The sequence below is a fragment of the Bos javanicus genome, chromosome 1 (assembly GCF_032452875.1).
Source record: "Bos javanicus breed banteng chromosome 1, ARS-OSU_banteng_1.0, whole genome shotgun sequence".
NCBI lineage: Eukaryota > Metazoa > Chordata > Mammalia > Artiodactyla > Bovidae > Bos > Bos javanicus.
The window spans coordinates 20,640,091-20,657,989 of NC_083868.1; the positions used below are offsets into that span (position 1 = coordinate 20,640,091).

The 17,899-nt window shown below is 39.5% G+C and overlaps 1 long non-coding RNA gene across 1 annotated transcript; it reads right to left on the minus strand.

Annotated features, from left to right (window-relative positions):
- Window positions 1-145: 145 nt before the first annotated feature.
- Window positions 146-17,102, minus strand: LOC133253908 (uncharacterized). The gene is made up of 2 exons (XR_009738498.1): window positions 7,832-17,102; window positions 146-3,728 (listed from the first exon to the last, which is right to left on the minus strand). It is a non-coding gene; the product is annotated as an uncharacterized LOC133253908 (long non-coding RNA).
- Between the last annotated feature and the right edge of the window lie 797 nt (window positions 17,103-17,899).

A 17,899-nucleotide genomic window follows, 5' to 3' on the forward strand; every position in this document is an offset into this window, starting at 1 on the left:
AGTCAGTTACATAGCGGCTTCCTACTAGCTGTCTATTTCACACATGATCATGCCTATATGTGAATGCTACTCTCTCAATTCATCTTCCCCTCCTTGGTCCCCCATCCCATGTGTCCACAAGCCCACAACTTTGCCTCTATTACTGCCCTGAAAATAGGCTCTATTTTTTTTTTTTCAATGCCAACTAGGTGAGGTGTAAGCACCCTTACATGATATCCACATGAAATCACTAACAATGTTAACTTTCATCACTTGGTTAAGGTACCATTTGCCATGTTTCTGCACTGAAAAATAGTTATTCTTCCCATTCCCTACTCTATGTTTTGGAGGTAAGTGATTAAGTCTAGCCTACCCTGAAGTGTAGGAAGTGGGATGGGAATAAAGTTCAACCACATGTAAGAGAAAGAACCTACATAAATTCTTTGGATATATTCTTCAAGAAAGATTTGATTCTTCTCCCTGTTTACTTACCAGTCATTTATTTATATCAATATGGAGTCATGACTGTTTATTTTATACTTTGGTTTATAATCCAATACCTCATTACCTGGGCTTCCCCCCATGGCTCAGTGGTAAAGAATCCAAGGAGATGCAGGAGACTTGGGTTTGGTCCCTGGGCATGGCAACCCACTTCAGTATTCTTGCCTGGAGTATCCCATGGACAGAGAAGACTGGTGGGCTACAGTCCATAGGGTTGCAAAGAGTTGGATACAACTGAAGCAACTGAGCATACAGGCCCACACTACATTATCTGTTTTATTGCTTACATTTTTTGTTGCTTTGACTACTGGGATTTTTCAAGTTGCTCCTTTGTCCTTTTGGCAATTATCCACCTCCCCCTTTTTGGGAGCTCTTTTTTTACTTTCTATAACCACAAGGCACTCCAGGCTCATCTTGTATTTCCCAGACTCAATCCAAGAATTAGCTTAAGAATTCTGATGTATTTAGCAGACAATAGTATGTAGAAACCAAGGTCTGGGTACTCAGTGTGCTTGTTGCCACTGGGATATCATTGCATAAAGCTTCTCTCAGCAAAGAATTAGGTAATATATTTATGTATGACCAATGAATACACAGGCAATTAAGTACCTTCTTAGATGACTGTCACAATCAATGTTCATCTCCCATTTTAAATTAATATATGGACATTTTACTTTGTTAATTTGATCTGCTTTTGGTTTATAAGTTCCCAGATGGCTTCCTATGAAGAGGAGGGTGCTGCGATGGCCACTTGGTGGACACCGGGTAAGACACGCTCAAGCTGCTCAGCGATCCTATTGCCTCGCCATGCCTCTCAGTCTTCCTCTTTGGCTCCTGTGGTGCTGCTCTTTCCCACCCTAGCAGAGATACCCTGTGAAGAGATCAGCCCCCCAGCCTCCCAGACACACAATCACTGCCCACCAGGTTCCCACTAGACTCCACATATCGTTTCTTCCATTGACCAGGCACTATTCCAGCCCTCCAATCTCTTCAGGGGTTCTGGCATGGGTCCTCCTTCCTAGCATACCCTTTTACAAAGCCCTTAGGACTCTCTTAGACACTTAATGGGGCCTAGAGACTCTGTTACAGTCTCCTGTGAACTGACTCTATCACAGTTCCTCAGACCCACTTATGGCCACCCCCTAACCCATCGCGACCCCCAGTTCCAGGGCAGAACCATCATGTCTGCCATTCTCAGCAGAGCTCCTCACTGCCCCCTTCTCTCCTGCCCTCCAACCATGACTCACTCTCTACCTAGCCTACTAGCTCTTCCCTTAGCCAACTCGGCTTTCACAGAATCTATTTCATGATGTTCTTCTCAAGAGATCTAGGGCCAGCCCTTCCTTAGCCACCATCAACAGCGGACTCTCCTCCTACTCCCACAGTAGCCTCTTCCACGATGTCCTCTCCTTAGGCTGACCTTATTATCTTTCTCCTCACTCATGATCCTACTTTGTTTGGGCCGACTTTGCCATGAAATCCTAAAGGAATGTTTGCCTAATATGTTCCCTCTGGTGGGTCTTAAGGGAACCAACCATAGCCTTGTTTGGAGGGTTCACTTTGGTGGTTATAGAGGGTGAGGGAAGAGCATGGATGCCCAGGGCAGGAAATGTGTGCTATTGTTAGGTTACACAGCCTGCTTCTCATCTCCTCTCTTCTGGAGAAGGTGTGAGGTAGTCTAGATCATGAAACTTTAGGGACTTCCATAAGGATTAAATCACATAACAGCACTGAATATTTAAAAAAGAAAGAAAGAAAGAATCAGTTCTCAGACTTTATTATAGTCTGGACCATGGACTTGTATTTCAGTCCTCTTCTCCAAATTTCTCCTTCTAATGCCACATTAGATATTAGCAGACTTCTCTGGTGGCTCAGACAGTAAAGCGTCTGCCTACAATGCGAGAGACCCCAGTTCATTCCCTGGGTCAGGAAGATCTCCTGGAGAAGGAAATGGCAACCCACTTCAGTGTTCTTGCCTGGAAAATCCCATGGACGGAGAAGCCTGGTAGGCTACAATCCACGGGGTCGCAAAGAGTCGGACACGACTAAGCGACTTCACTTTTCACTTATCCAATATAGCCAGATGGATTCTTTTTTGAAATCACAAGCTAATGGAACATCTCCAAGGCCAATTTACTCAACTATATCTAAGAGGACATTGGTCTCAATGATCTCTGAGGAATCTCAGAGTTAATTTTCTATGACTAGTTCTATGTAAGCCATTTATCAAACTATACAGCACTCATTAGCTATAATAACATCTTACCTTATTTCAGTCACTTCTGAATGTGAGCAATGAATTATTGCTCAGCTTAAGTTAAGAAAAAATGGAATTTTGTTATGAACATGGCAGGGAAGAATAATGAAATAGCTAAAAATAAAATCAAGAACTAAAAACTAGAGGTCAGAATTGGGCAACAAATAGCATAAGCTCCCTCTCAACCCTTTCAGAGAAACTATCTCCATAAATCAGAAACAAAACCTTGTATGGCTTGACTTCTACACATTAAAGACTTTCAATCCAAGACACATTAAAAGCTACCATCATTCATGTTTTGTCTAGAAAATTTCAGAAACTATCTCTGGACTGACCATGCCTATCTTTTAAACTCAAAATGACTATGCTGTTTCTAATTTTGAATGAGCCAGTTTACATAAAATCTTGTGGCATTTGTTCAGGACCTTGCTGAAGGAAAGGATTTAAATCTACTCTGAGAATTCTGATATTTCCCAGGAAGCCTCAGTCAGCACATGAAACTCAAAGATTTGACAGGTGACTTTTCAATCTCCTGCTTGTGGTGTAACAAAGGCTGCCAATTTCCATCCTGGGATGGTGGAATCATCCTTGTAACTCAGTCCACCTCAACTTCAGCCAGTTTTCCCTTTTAGGGTCTTCTTTTTCCCACATAACTTCTAGTATTAATTTTGATCTCAGCTTTCTTTTGGTTGTAGATAACAGAAATTCTTCTCAAATTTATTTAAATACAAAGAGTTTTATTTGTATATGTAGCTGAGGGAGACAGTAGAATAGGTTAGAACTGAGAAAATAAATGTCTTTCTTTTCTCCTGTGTTTCTCTCTCACCATCTGTCTGTCTCCTTCTCTGTTCTTTGACTTCTTTATATGTGTCTGTAAATCTTCTCATCTGTACTGGTTTCCCTTGTTCTCACTGTTTCCTTCTGCCAAGTGGATTTTTCCATGTCGGTAAATATGGATGCAGATTACTCCAGAATTATACAATTTAAGCTCCTAAAAGAAAAGAAAAGAAAAGAAAGCTACACCTCTGTAAAGAATGAAGGCAATTCAAATAAGGAATTTCAATTACTTTAGTTTGAGTTGCTTAGTGACACTTGTACTAAACATGATGTTTATGGAAATAGATGATTATTTCAGGTTAGGTCATACCTGCTTTACTATTGACAACCACTTGAGAACCACATGAAAACAAGGAAAAATTTCCCACAAACTAGTAAGATATAGTCAGAATAAAGTGATGGAAATGTTTCCAAATATGTTAAACAGAAAGCCTCTTTTCGTTTATAACACAACTTGTGTAAGTTTATTAATTCATTTATTACCTATATGAGGATCATATTTGTGAATGAAAAATCAGCCTTGGAATAATACATCTTGAAAACTTAAGACTTTATTTTTACTTCGTAATTTCTCTCATAATGAAATAATATATAAATTTTTAAACAAAGAAAATATTGCAATAGGTAAATATAATTCCTAATTCCATGATAAAATGTTTCTGTGGATTTTTTGTTGTTTTGTTTTTGGTTGCTTTGTTTTTCTGAAATAATTACACAACTGTGAAAATGATTCACTTAAACCCTGATGAGATGCTGAGGACACATACATTAAAATATATTTTAGACAAGATTGCTTTCTCTTTTTAAATTTTAAAATATGCATGGAAAAGGAGTATGTAGATAATCAGAAAAATAATTTTAAAAAGCCATTTGCTTACTTTCAAAATGTCTCTGGAAATATTTCTGTTTAAATATTAGCATGTTTTCTATACATCTGAAACTAGTATAATATTGTAAATTAACCATACATTAATTAAAAATAGCATATTTTTACACATTTTTCCAGTAGTCATGTACAAATGTGAGAGGTGGATCTTAAAAAAGGCTGGACACTGAAGAACTGATGCTTTTGAATTTGATGTTGGAGAAGACTCTTGTCCCTTTTACTGCAAAGAGATAAAACCAGCCAATCCTAAAAGAAATCAACCCTGAATATTAATTGGAAGGACTGATGCTGAAGCTGAAGCTCCAGTAATTTGTCTACCTGATGTGATGAGCCAAATAACTGAAAAAGCCCCTGATGTAGGGAAAGATTGAGGGCAGGAGGAGAGGGGGTGACAGAGGATGAGATAGTTGGGTGGCATCACTAACTCACTGAACATGAGTTTGAGCAGACTCTGGGAGAGAGTGAAGGATAGGGAAGCCTGGCATGCTGCAGTCCAGGGGGTTGCAGAGAGTCGAATACAACTGACTGAATGAACAACAACAAAAAATATTGATGTAAACCTGTGTAAACTCAAAGCCTTCAGTTATGTAGAGATTAGTTTCTAAATTTGGGCAGTGACCATATAATAGGAAGTTTTCTTATTCCTACATCTGTATAAGGTTATTCTCAGTTATACATATATGAAACATGATATGAATAGACAGATTGTCATCATATATGGATTATAAATTGATACTATTTTAGTATGTACAACAAGGGACAAAAAGAAGAAAAGTGGAGTATAGAATCTCACAGGATTATAGATCATGTCCTCTTTGCTCAAGATTGTCCGATGGCTTCTAGTTATAATCTAATACTTTCTAAGGACTGACGTCCCTGGCTCCCTATTAACTCTGTAATGTCTTTCTTGCTCTGCCTTCACACTCTTCACTCAGAACCTTTGCACTTGCTTCCCAGAATGCTCTCCTCTCAGACATACTAAAATTTTATGCCTGAACTTTCATATTCACACACACACACACACACACATACACACACTTATTTTCCTACTTATTATCTGCTTCCCACTAGTATGTAAGCTTTCAGTTCAGTTCTGTCACTCAGTCATGTCCAATTCTTTGTGACCCCATGAACCACACCATGCCAGACTTCCCTGTCCATCACCAACTCATGTTTACCCAAACTCATGTTCATTGAGTCGGTGATGCTATCAAACCATCTCATCCTCTGTCATCCCCTTCTCCTTCTGCCATCAATCTTTCCCAGTATCAGAATCTTTTCAAATGAGTCAGCTCTTAGCATCAGGTGGCCAAAGTATTGGAGTTTCAGCTTCAATATCAGTCCTTCCAATGAATACTCAAGACTGATCTCCTTTAGGATGGACTGGTTGGATCTCCTTGCAGTCCAAGGGACTCTCAAGAGTCTTCCCCAACACCACAGTTCAAAAGCATCAATTATTCAGTGCTCAGCTTTCTATATAGTCCAACTCTGACATCCATACATGACTACTAGAAACACTTTATGAAATCTGAAACTTCTGTGAGTTCTGTCCTCTATCTACATTTGTCCTGCATACAGTAGGTGTTCAATAAACACTTTTTGGACTGAATTAATTAAAGAGAGATCTATCTTAAGCAGCATATGTACAAGGGTACTAGACTTTATGAGAAAAGGGCATGACAACCCACTCCAGTATTCTTGCCTAGAGAATCCCATAGAAGAGGAGCCTGGCAGGCTATAGTCCATAGAGTTGCAAAGAGCTGAACATGACTGAAGTGACTAAGCATGCACACACACAGACTCTATGGATTTTCTTGACACATAGGGATTCATTTAGACATGGCATCACATCATCTTGGTGTCATCAGAGAGGAAGATATGTGTCACAGAACAGGTGAAAAAGTATTCATTTTATTGTGTACATTGCTGAGGAAAAAATATTCAAGACATTGTAGATGATACAGCAGATATAAGAAACAAATTGTTGTTGCCCTCTAGTTAAAGAAAAAAGACATAGACCAGGAAGATTGCTGTACTGAATACACTGTATGAGTGTGGCCAGCTACCCAGGAGTGGGGAGATGGGTCAGACTGGCTCTTTAATTGTGGATAAATTTAGGATAGCCAGAAAGGACCAAGTAAACATTTTAAAATTAGAACAATCATGTGGCATTTTTTTTTCAATTATAGGTTAAAATAATGACTATTGATTTTTCACTATTGTATTTTTAAAAGCTTATTTAAAGAACTGAGGCAAAACCTGATGCATTCTAAAGCAAACTCTGTTTCTTATTTCCTGTAATATGTGGATTTCTCTTTTTTCTAGACATGCTACTAAAATGAGAGAAGCAAGTAAATATTATGGCAAGGTTGACTCATAAATTAATTAAATTCTTAAGTAAGATAATATGGATACATATTATTTAACATATTGTGAGGTCTCCAGCGAGACATTTGCTTCTGAAAATAAGAAAACAAGAACAAATTAAAATGCTTCCAGGTAGTAATACATTTATCTGTCATCTTAGACCTCAGAAAACATTATAATAATCACTAAAAAGTGTATAGATATAACCCTTACTTTTATTTTTTATTTTTTTTAATTTTATTTTATTTTTAAACTTTACAATATTGTTTTGGTTTTGCCAAATATCGAAATAAATCCGCCACAGGTATACCCGTGTTCCCCATCCTGAACGCTCCTCCCTCCTCCCTCCCCTACCCTCCCTCTGGGTCATCCCAGTGCACCAGCCCCAAGCATCCAGTACCGTGCATCGAACCTGGAATGGCGACTCGTTTCATACATGATATTATACATGTTTCAATGCTATTCTCCCAAATCTCCCCACCCTCTCCCTCTCTCACAGAGTCCATAAGACTGATCTATACATCGGTGTCTCTTGGGGCCAAAGAACTAAATAGACATTTCTCCAAAGAAGACATACAGATGGCTAACAAACACATGAAAAGATGCTCAACATGACTCATTATCAGAGAAATGCAAATCAAAACCACTATGAGGTACCATTTCACGCCAGTCAGAATGGCTGCGATCCAAAAGTCTACAAGCAATAAATGCTAGAGAGGGTGTGGACAAAAGGGAACCCTCTTACACTGTTGGTGGGAATGCAAACTAGTACAGCCACTATGGAGAACCCTTACTTTTAAACTGCCAAATCATTCACATTCCTAAAAAAGAAGGCTCAAAGGTCAGTAAGCTTTGATTTACCATAAAAAGCTCTCAACTGAGGCTAAAGAAGTTTTGATTCCCCAAAGAATCCCTGGTCACAGTAAGCCAAAAAACAACCCTCTAACAAAATATGACAACAATTTATTAATATGCATTTTAATATTTAAGGGAGTTTGTCTTACTTTATTGGAGAAGGAAATGGCAACCCACTCCAGTGTTCTTGCCTGGAGAATCCCAGGGACGGGGGAGCCTGGTGGGCTGCCGTCTATGGGGTCGCACAGAGTCTTACTTTAAATTTGCACAATGATAAATCTGTATCAGACAAAAGAGAGCTTAATTAGAAATTTAATTGGAAAAAATAATCTGAATTTGTAATGTTTGCCCAGAATTGTTGAGAAATATGAGATGCAGGAAAAGGCAAGTGAACCATCCTGGATCTTTTGATAGGTAATCTAAACCATGATTCTAGAAAAGGTCCCATTAAGGTTTTATTTTTAGTTTTAAGTAATTTTTGAGCATGATGAGTTTGAAAATAAAAATATTTTTAAAACAGAATTTGGAAATTTCATAGAATAAAGAACACTGTAAACAGGGCTATGAACTAAGAAGGAGCAAAAAACTTTTATTTCCTTCTTTTGAAAGCTAGATAATTTACTGTTGGCTAGCCAGTGAGTTCTAGAGTTTCTAAGCAATTGATTTAGGATTTAAAATCTAGCCCTCTTATTTTGATGCATTTTAAGGAATATTTCTGTACTGCTTTCTTTGTAGTTGTATCCAAGATCCTGGGCACTGCTCACAAGCATATTTTATTGCCAGCTTCTTGACTTTGAAACAGAGATCATTATGCTGGTAAAAAATGTATCCAATCAAAAAATGCCAATAATAAAAATGGATATTTTACTGAATATTTTGTTTGAAGAGGTGATGGGGGTTTTTGTAGTAAAATTCCACGAGACATTTTAAAAACAGATCTCTCTGTCATCATTTCTTTCCCTACAAATCACTTTATATCTACCCTTTCTCTTCCATTTCTAAGTAATCTCCTTTTCGTGCTCTCTAGCATTTGAACAAACATTTGGCTTGTACTCTTGATGCAATAAAATGAAAGATCAGTGGCTTCTGCCATCCAGAGGCATTCCTCAGGCATGCCCTTGGAAGACTTTCTACCTCCTTGCACTTAACCTGTGCTCCTCTTCTCCCCATCACCATGAACAGAAGGAACAGCAGCAGCTATTTTTTCGGCATGTGTAACATGTGCCTTTAATGGTCTCACATGTGCATTAGTAGCTCAGTGAGACTCTTTGTGACCCCATGGACTGTAGCCCTCCAGGCTCCTCTGCCTATGGAGTTCTCCAGACAAGAATGCTCTAATGGGCTGCATTCCCTTCTCCAGGGGTTTTTCCTCACTTGGGGATCAACCCCCACACTGCAGGCAGATTCTTTACCATCTGAGCCACCAGAGAAGCCCTAATGGCCTCATGTTATGTAGTTAAACAAACCTTGGCCATTTTTAATTCTGTGAAGTGAAATTAATCCTTTCAAATGAATGAGCTCAACACAAAGACATTTAACAATATACAGTGATAGGTTAACAGGAAACTATGACTAGAAACATAACTTTTATAGTCTATAGACAAAAATAGCAACACATTGAGATGGGTGAAGAAAGAAAGATCTTTAATGGTGCTATTTCAAGGAGTTTACAGAGGAAGGGAAAAAATACTCCCGGTGGAATTATGGCAAGAGGTTCTTACTAAGAATATGCAGGATAGGCAGAATATTTAAGATATTCAGACCCTGAATTACATTTCATGTGCACAAAGTTCTTTTGAAGAAAAATTGCTTTCTTAACTTTAAAAAATAAATATTAAAACTGAAAAAATGTTGATGTGTACAGCGAACTCATTTATCACAAAATGAAAAAACTCAAGGAACAATAGTTCAAGCCAAGAAATAGAACATCACAGACCTCCCAGAATTTTGTGCCCTTCCAATCACCTTCCAAAGAGAACTACTGTTAACTAATGTAATGTACTAATGTAATTAATTAATAATAGGGGAAAACAGATATGAGATATACTGGAACTCTCTGTACTATGTTTCCATTTTTTTTTTTTTAATATAAAGCAATTCTAGGGTAAACTTTTTTTTCTTTTTTTCATGGAAAGACATTTTATATTTAGTACAGCAGTGGTAACATGTCATTTCCAGACCTGGACATTATTGTACTAAGTGAAATAAGTCAAACAGAGAAGGACAAATATCATAAAATATTATCAATATGTGGGCTCTAAAGAAACATAATACAAATGAGTTATTCCGTTGCTAAGTTGTGTCTGACTCTTTGCAATCCCATGGACTGCAGCATGCCAGGCTTCCCTGTCCCTCACTGTTTCCCAGAGTTTGCCCAAGTCAGTGTCCATTGAATCGGTGATGTCATCCAACCATCTCATCCTCTGTCGCCTTATTCTTTTGCCTTCAATCAGGGTCTTTTCCAATGTTCCTGTCAGGTGTTCACATCATCTATTAAGATCAGATGGCCAAAGTATTGGAGCTTCAGTTTCAGCATCAGTCCTTCCAATGAGTATTCAGTGTTGATTTCCTTTAGGACTGACAGCTATGATCTTCTTACTGTTCAAAGGACTCTCAAGAGTCTTTTCCAGCACCATAGTTCAGTTCAGTTCAGTTGCTCAGTCATGTCCGACTCTTTGTGACCCCATGAACCGCAGCACGCCAGGCCTCCCTGTCCATCACCAACTCCCGGAGTTCACCCAAACCTATGTCCATTGAGCCTATGCTGCCATCCAGCCATCTCATCCTCTGTCGTCCCCTTCTCCTCCTGCCCTCAATCCTTCCCAGCATCAGGGTCCTTTCCAATGAGTCAGCTCTTCCCATTAGGTGGCGAAAGTATTGGAGCTTCAGCTTCAGCATCAGTCCTTCCAATGAACATCCAGGACTGATCTCCTTTAGGATGGACTGGTTGGATCTCCTTGCAGTCCAAGGGACTCTCAAGAGTCTTCTCCAATACCACAGTTGAAAAGCATCAATTCTTTGGTGCTCAGCTTTCTTTATGGTCCAACTCTCACATCCATACATGACAACTGGAAAAACCATAGCCTTGACTAGATGGACCTTTGTTGGCAAAGTAATGTCTCTGCTTTTGAATATGCTATCTAGGTTGGTCATAACTTTCCTTCTAATAAGCATCTTTTAATTTCATGGCTGCAATCACCATCTGCAGTGATTTTGGAGCCCAGAAAAAGTCAGCCACTGTTTCCCCATGAAGTGATGGGACCGGCACCATAGTCTCTGCCTTCCTTATGATACTGAAGGAGGGAATGGAAACCCACTTCAGTATTCTTGCCATGAGAACCACATGAACAATATAAAAAGGCAAAAAGATACAAATGAAGTGATTTATAAAACAGAAACAGACTCACAGAGAAGAAACTTATGGTTACCAGTGGGAAATGTGGTTGGAGTGGGGAGGGGGTTAGATGTTTAGGAGTTTGGGATAAAGTAAACTTAAAAAAAAAAAAAAAGATTACCTAATAGCAAGAATTTTCTTTTAAATCCTGCAAATAACCAGCTTGTTCAATTTCATTTTTGTTCAAGGGATAATTTATTGATTAGTTCCTACTTCCTAAGTCAATGGTTATTGAGTAATTTGCATATTTTAGTAAATTTCAACAGCTTCTGGTCATTTTGAGCCAAGCTTGATTAATATACTAAGTTTAGTTATTGAGAAACTCCATGAGTCTGCTGGAATGTTTTTCTTTTCCTCAGACTGAGAGTTATATAGGTTTAGCTCCATCCGAGGAACTCCATATTAAGACAGATCAAAATGAAACAGAACATTTTGACCTGATTCTGTCAGCCCAGCCTCAACCATATCTTAGCTCCTGCTTTCCCGACAGAAAAGCATACAGTTTCTAGGCAGTTCTAAGACCCCACTAATCCTTTTACAACTCTACAAGAGTATTGCTCCTACTTTATCATGTCCTTTAAACCCTCTCTCTTCTAAAGTTCCAATCCTCAGTATCAACCAGGTAAATTATCGTTTGAGCTTGATGCAATTCCAGACTATGTCACATACATACCACAAAACCTAAATATACCTAAATTTATAACCAATGCCAGGGTTAGAAAATTAAACTACAAAACACCCCAAATTCAAAGCAAAATTGTTTCAAATTATGTTCTGAAAGATATTGCATTCAAATCTAAAATTAAGAGATGTTCTTTTATTTCTTGCATTAATATGAAAGAGCAAAATATTTTCAGGAGGGTTCTGTCAGTAAATTATTTGGAAGTCTTTTGCTCTTACAACTTTTTGTGGTGACAGCTCCAACATTTCTCCAGAAAATGTATTCTGTGTTTTTTATAATTACATTTACTAAAGGAGGAATTCATTAAAGTAACAGCACAAAGTTTCTCTGCCTTGGTACTATTGATATTTTAGTAATGTGTGTGTTAGTCACTCAGTCATGTCTAACTCTTTGTGACCCTGTGGACTGTAGGACTGTAGTCTGCCAGGCTCCTCTGTCTGTGGGATTCTCCAGGGAAGAATACTGGAGTGGGTTGCCATGCCCTCCTCCAGAGGCTCTTCCCGGCCCAGGGATCAAACTCAAGTCTCTTGCATTGCAGGTAAATTCTTTACTGACTGAGCCACCAGGGAAGCAGGACTTCATATTGGATCTGTTTCTTTCACTTTAACCTTTCCATTTTATTGCTCTTGCTACAAGTTACAAATGTTGCTTATAGACTGAATTATACATTCTATCTGCAAGGCTCTGATCTCTAGAGGTATTTCCATTCATACAGAGATAAAAATTTCAAACAGAGTAATATCCACCTTGTTGGAGGTTTATAGGAACATCCTGACCAAACCTGCTTGGGCAGCTGTAAGAAAAAAGGATTCTGGCACCAAGAAGTTTGAAGCAACCAACAGTTTATCCTCCCCTTTTAGTATAAAAGAAGCCTGAATGCTCACTTGGGGAAGACGGTTCAGTGGGACACTAGTCCACTATCTTCTCAGTCTGCTGGCTTTCCAAATAACCTGTATTCCTTGTCCTAACAACTCATCTCTCAACTTATTGGCCTGTCATGTTGCATGTGGTGCAAGTTTGGATTTGGTAACATTTGGGGCTGGATAATCCTTTGTTGGGGTTTTCCAGGTGGCACAGTTGGTAAAGACTCTGCCTGCTAATGCAGGAAATGCAACAGCTGGGGGTTCGATCCCTGGGTCAGAAGACCCGCGGGAGCAGGAAACAGCAGCCCCCTTCAATGTTTCTGCCTGGAGAATCCCATGGACACAGGAGCCTGGTGGCTATAGTCCATGGAGTCATGAAGAGTCTGACACAACTGAGTGACTAAAGAACAACAACAGAACAATCCTTTCTTGGCTTCCCTGGTGACTCATATGGTAAAGAATCTGCCTACAATGCAGGAGACCCGGATTTGATCTCTTGGTTGGGAAGATCCCCTGGAGAAGGGAATGGCTACCCACTCCAGTATTCTTGCTTGGAGAATTCCATGGACAGAGGAGCCTGGCAGGCTACAGGCCATGGGATCGTAAAGAGTTGGATACGACTGCATAACTGACATGCTGAACCCTTTGTTGTGGGGGGCTGACTACATGTGCATGTTGGATGTCCAGCAGCATCCCCGGCCTCAAGCTACAAGATGCCAGTAGTGACCATTCTCCAGTCATGACAACCCAAATTATCTGCATACATTGCCACATCACCTCCAGTTGAGAGCCACTGATCTAGTGTATGGATCAGAATCCAACTTTATTTAATTTGCTGAAATATTTCAACAGTGCTGTGAGAAGCAATGTATTCCATTCCCAATGTGGAGGAAGGATACCTAACTCATTCCCTTTGCTAGGTGAACACTCCCTGTATTTTTCCATGCCATGAAAGTTGTAAAATCACTATGGATGGAGTGGAGGCTGAGTGCAGTAGTCTGGTTGGAAGGAGTCCTGTGGAATTTGTATTGATGCTTCCTTTGCATTGCCAGCAAGCTTTTCTCCTGGAGAGATGTTTACTAACAAAAGCTAGATTTTAGCCTGTCCCTTTGACAATAATCCTCATCATCTACCACTTTCATTCTCACTCCCCAAGAGCCATGCTTGGCTTAGCTCAGGTAAACTGATGTTTATTTAGTAATTGGGGCATGAGCTGTGAATAGTTAATGCAGCTGTGCAGCCACACCCATTATTCTACTTATGATCAGTTGCTGCTGTTCTACTGCAACAGCAGATTTCTGTAGTTGTGGCGACGTATGGCTCATAAAGTCTAAAATATTTACCATCTCTCCTCTTATAGAAACAAATTGCCAACTCCTATTTTAAATCCTAAAATGTGCAAATTATTTAAACTGTTCAACCTAAATCCTTTGTCCTGTATGTTGCATCAGTCTAGCTGTATCAGTAACAGTCACACTTGTAAAAGTATCTGATTCTCTACAGTTCATGCCAGGGGCAGGATTAATTTAGACACAATCCTCATCGTTATGGGAATAGGCAGCTTGCCACTTCACATTCAAAGACAAATTTTTACACTTTTGCATATTCCGTCTTTCCATGGGCTCAGCAAATCTAATGCACTTTACCTGCTGTTGTAGGTGTTCTTCCTCTGGCCCTTGGGAGACTGAGGCCAGCTAGGCACCAGTTTACTGTCACTGGGTGTATTCATTTGCCTTTAATTAGGATTGAGTGTTGGAGAAAAGCAGATGACCTTGGTGTAGGAATGAGTACCTGAAACATTCTTCTGCCTGTTCCAGAATCAGTGGTTATGTTTAAAGTTTTCTGCATTGTTTTCTTTTTGCTGTTTAAAAGGAGAGCAGATACTTCTGATAAAGTTTGTGTCATTAGTCTGCATAATTTTCATTTTGTTTGTTTTTGCTAATAATCATGATTCTGGGATGGTTTTCTTATCACAACCAGTTAGTGCTGTTATATATTTCGCCTGAGGCTTACGCGATGTTCTACAATTTTGTTGTTCAGTCACTAAGTCATGTCTGACTCTTTGAGACCCCATGGGCAGCAGCATCCCAGGCTTCCCTGTCCTTCACTATCTCTCAGAGTTTGTTCAAACTCATGGTGATGTTATCTAACCATCTTATCCTCTGTTACCGTCTTCTCCTTTTTCCTTCAACCTTTCTCAGCCTTCTTCACAGTCCAACTCTCACATCCATACATGACTACTGGGAAAACCATAGCTTTGACTATATAGACCCTTGTCAGCAAAGTGATGTCTCTACCCTTTAATATGCTAAATTAGTTTGTCATAGCTTTCCTTCCAAGGATCAATTCTACAATATGGGACTTTTAATGTGTTCCTTTAAAATGTATAAAAGCTGAGAAACAATGCATGTATATGATGCTTTATTATTTGTGGCCCCTGATGTGTTTAGTAAAAGACTCTGGAAGGGAAATGGGATATACAACCTATCTACTATTGCTTGTTTCATAGATTATGCCTCAATGTTTTCAGTTATATTAGAAACAGCTACTGTAAAGGTATGTGACGAGCTTTTAATCCTCATTTTTGTTCATATCTAGAAAAGACTAAATTGGAAATATTCAGATTCGATACAGTATCAAAGGCACCTTTGCAAGTAAAGCTTATTTGCACATGTATTTGTATTTTTTGTGTGAAATAATACACTGATGACAGCAATAGTCCAGTACTGTGAATTAATACCCCGATGAAAGAAACAGTCCAGTGCTGGAGCTTAGAGAGTATTTCCAGGACAAAACAGTATGTTTAAACTGCTGCACAACTTTATCAACAATCCCTGCTCCACCTTAGCATGCATAAAGAAAATACTGAAACCAGAGCGGACCAGAGCATAATCAGTGAGTGCAATGTGGTTCCCACTTACTCAGACCAGTTTTCATTCACATTTTGAACAGATCTGTTAAATATAAACTTAAACCTGCTTTGCATTTTGCTGCAGTAAGGTTGGATCTATAATATAACATAGAAATCCTGCCTAGTAATCAAAGGAATATTCAAGTACAGTCAACATCTAAATGTTTGGGGTTGAAGTGAAAAAAACATCTATTGGGTGGCACTGCTTCTGCATACTGCTTACTTTCAAACATTCGCATCTAAATGACAGTAGAGTCACTAGGATAAGCTTAATAAACTGAGAGGAGAGAGGAGACAATGTGAGATTGGCGGAGGTACTAAAGAAATGCAAATACTGGGAAGGGGTTTTGAATGTGCAAAAGACTAGAGGAAAAATTATGTTAGAGCAACATTGAAGTCTTGAAGAGATGACCTTGGAAAAGCATTGAAGAAGGAAAAGGTGGAAATGAGAAAAAAGGGTATATGAGATAAAGGCTACAATTTTGTACTCAATTCTGATGTGTAGGGGTTGGGCTGTTCCCATGCTAACTTTCAGATGCGACTCCAGGGCCGGCTGACACTCTGCAGGCTTGTAAGCAACCATGAATCAGAGGATTATTCACATAAACCATGCCCAGATTGCTGACCCAAAGAAACTCTGAAATAATAAACATGTGTTGTTTTCAGACTCTAAATTGTTGATGGTTTATTATGCAGTAATAGTAACTCATGGCTTCCCAGGTGGCACAGTGATGAAGAATCTGCTTATAATGCAGAAGACCTGGGTTTGATCCCTGGGTCTGTAAGATCTCCTGGATGAGGGAAGGGCAACCCACTCTAGTATTCTTGCCTGGAGAATCCTATGGACAGAGGAGACTGGCCAGTTACAATCCATAGGGTCATAAAGAGTCGGACACAAGTGACTCATCACAGCACACAGCTCACAATAATAACTCATACACTCACTGATAAGAAGAAACAATTCAATGACATATACATATACATCAGATCAGATCAGATCAGATCAGTCATTCAGTCGTGTCCGACTCTTCGAGACCCCATGAATCGTAGCACTCCAGGCCTCCCTGTCCATCACCAACTCCTGGAGTTCACTCACACTCATGTCCATCAAGTCAGTGATGCCATCCAGCCATCTCATCCTCTCTCGTCCCCTTCTCCTCCTGCCCCCAATCCCTCCCAGCATCAGGGTCTTTTCCAAGGCTCTTCGCATGAGGTGGCCAAATTACTGGAATTTCAGCTTTAGCATCATTCCCTCCAAAGAAATCCCAGGGTTGATCTCCTTTAGGGTTGGATCTCCTTGAAGTTCAAGGGACTCTCAAGAGTCTTCTCCAACACCACAGTTCAAAAGCATCAATTCTTCAGCGCTCAGCCTTCTTCACAGTCCAACTCTCACATCCATACATGACCACTGGAAAAACAATAGCCTTGACTAGACGAACCTTTGTTGGCAAAGTAATGTCTCTGCTTTTGAATATGCTATCTAGGTTGGTCATAACTTTCCTTCCAAGGAGTAAGCGTCTTTTAATTTCATGGCTGCAATCACCATCTGCAGTGATTTTGGAGCCCAGAAAAATAAAGTATGCCACTGTTTCCCCATCTATTTGCCATGAAGTGATGGGACCGGATGCCATGATCTTCGTTTTCTGAATGTTGAGTTTTAAGCCAACTTTTTCACTCTCCTCTTTCACCTTCATCAAGAGGCTTTTTAGTTCCTCTTCACTTTCTGCAATAAGGGTGGTGTCATCTGTATATCTGAGGTTACTGATATTTCTCCCGGCAATCTTGATTCCAGCTTGTGTTTCTTCCAGCCCAGCATTTCTCATGATGTACTCTGCATATAAGTTTAATAAACAGGGTGACAGTATACAGCCTTGACGTACTCCCTTTCCTGTTTGGAACCAGTCTGTTGTTCCATGTCCAGTTCTAACTGTTGCTTCCTGACCTGCATACAAATTTCTCAAATATACATATACGTATCTCTTGAAGAGATGACCTTGAAGAAGCATTGAAGAAGGAAAAGGCGGAAATGAGAAAAAAGGGTAGAAGAGATAAATTCATTCAAAATCCAGAATAAGGGGATTTTCACTTATATGAGATAAAGGCTATAATTTTGTACTCAATTCTGATGTATAGGGGTTGGGCTATTCCCATGTTTATCATGTAGTGGTTTTCTGTTGGCACATAATGAATTACCACAAACCCCGCAGCTTCAAGCAACGCCCATGTATTAATTCACTTCTGTCCTACAGAAGTCTGGGCGTGGCAAAGCTGGGATCTCTGCTCAGATCCCATCCAGCTAACTGAAGGTGTTGGCCACACCTGTGATCTCCTGAGGCTCAGGGGCTGTCCCCAGTTTACTGTGGTTAT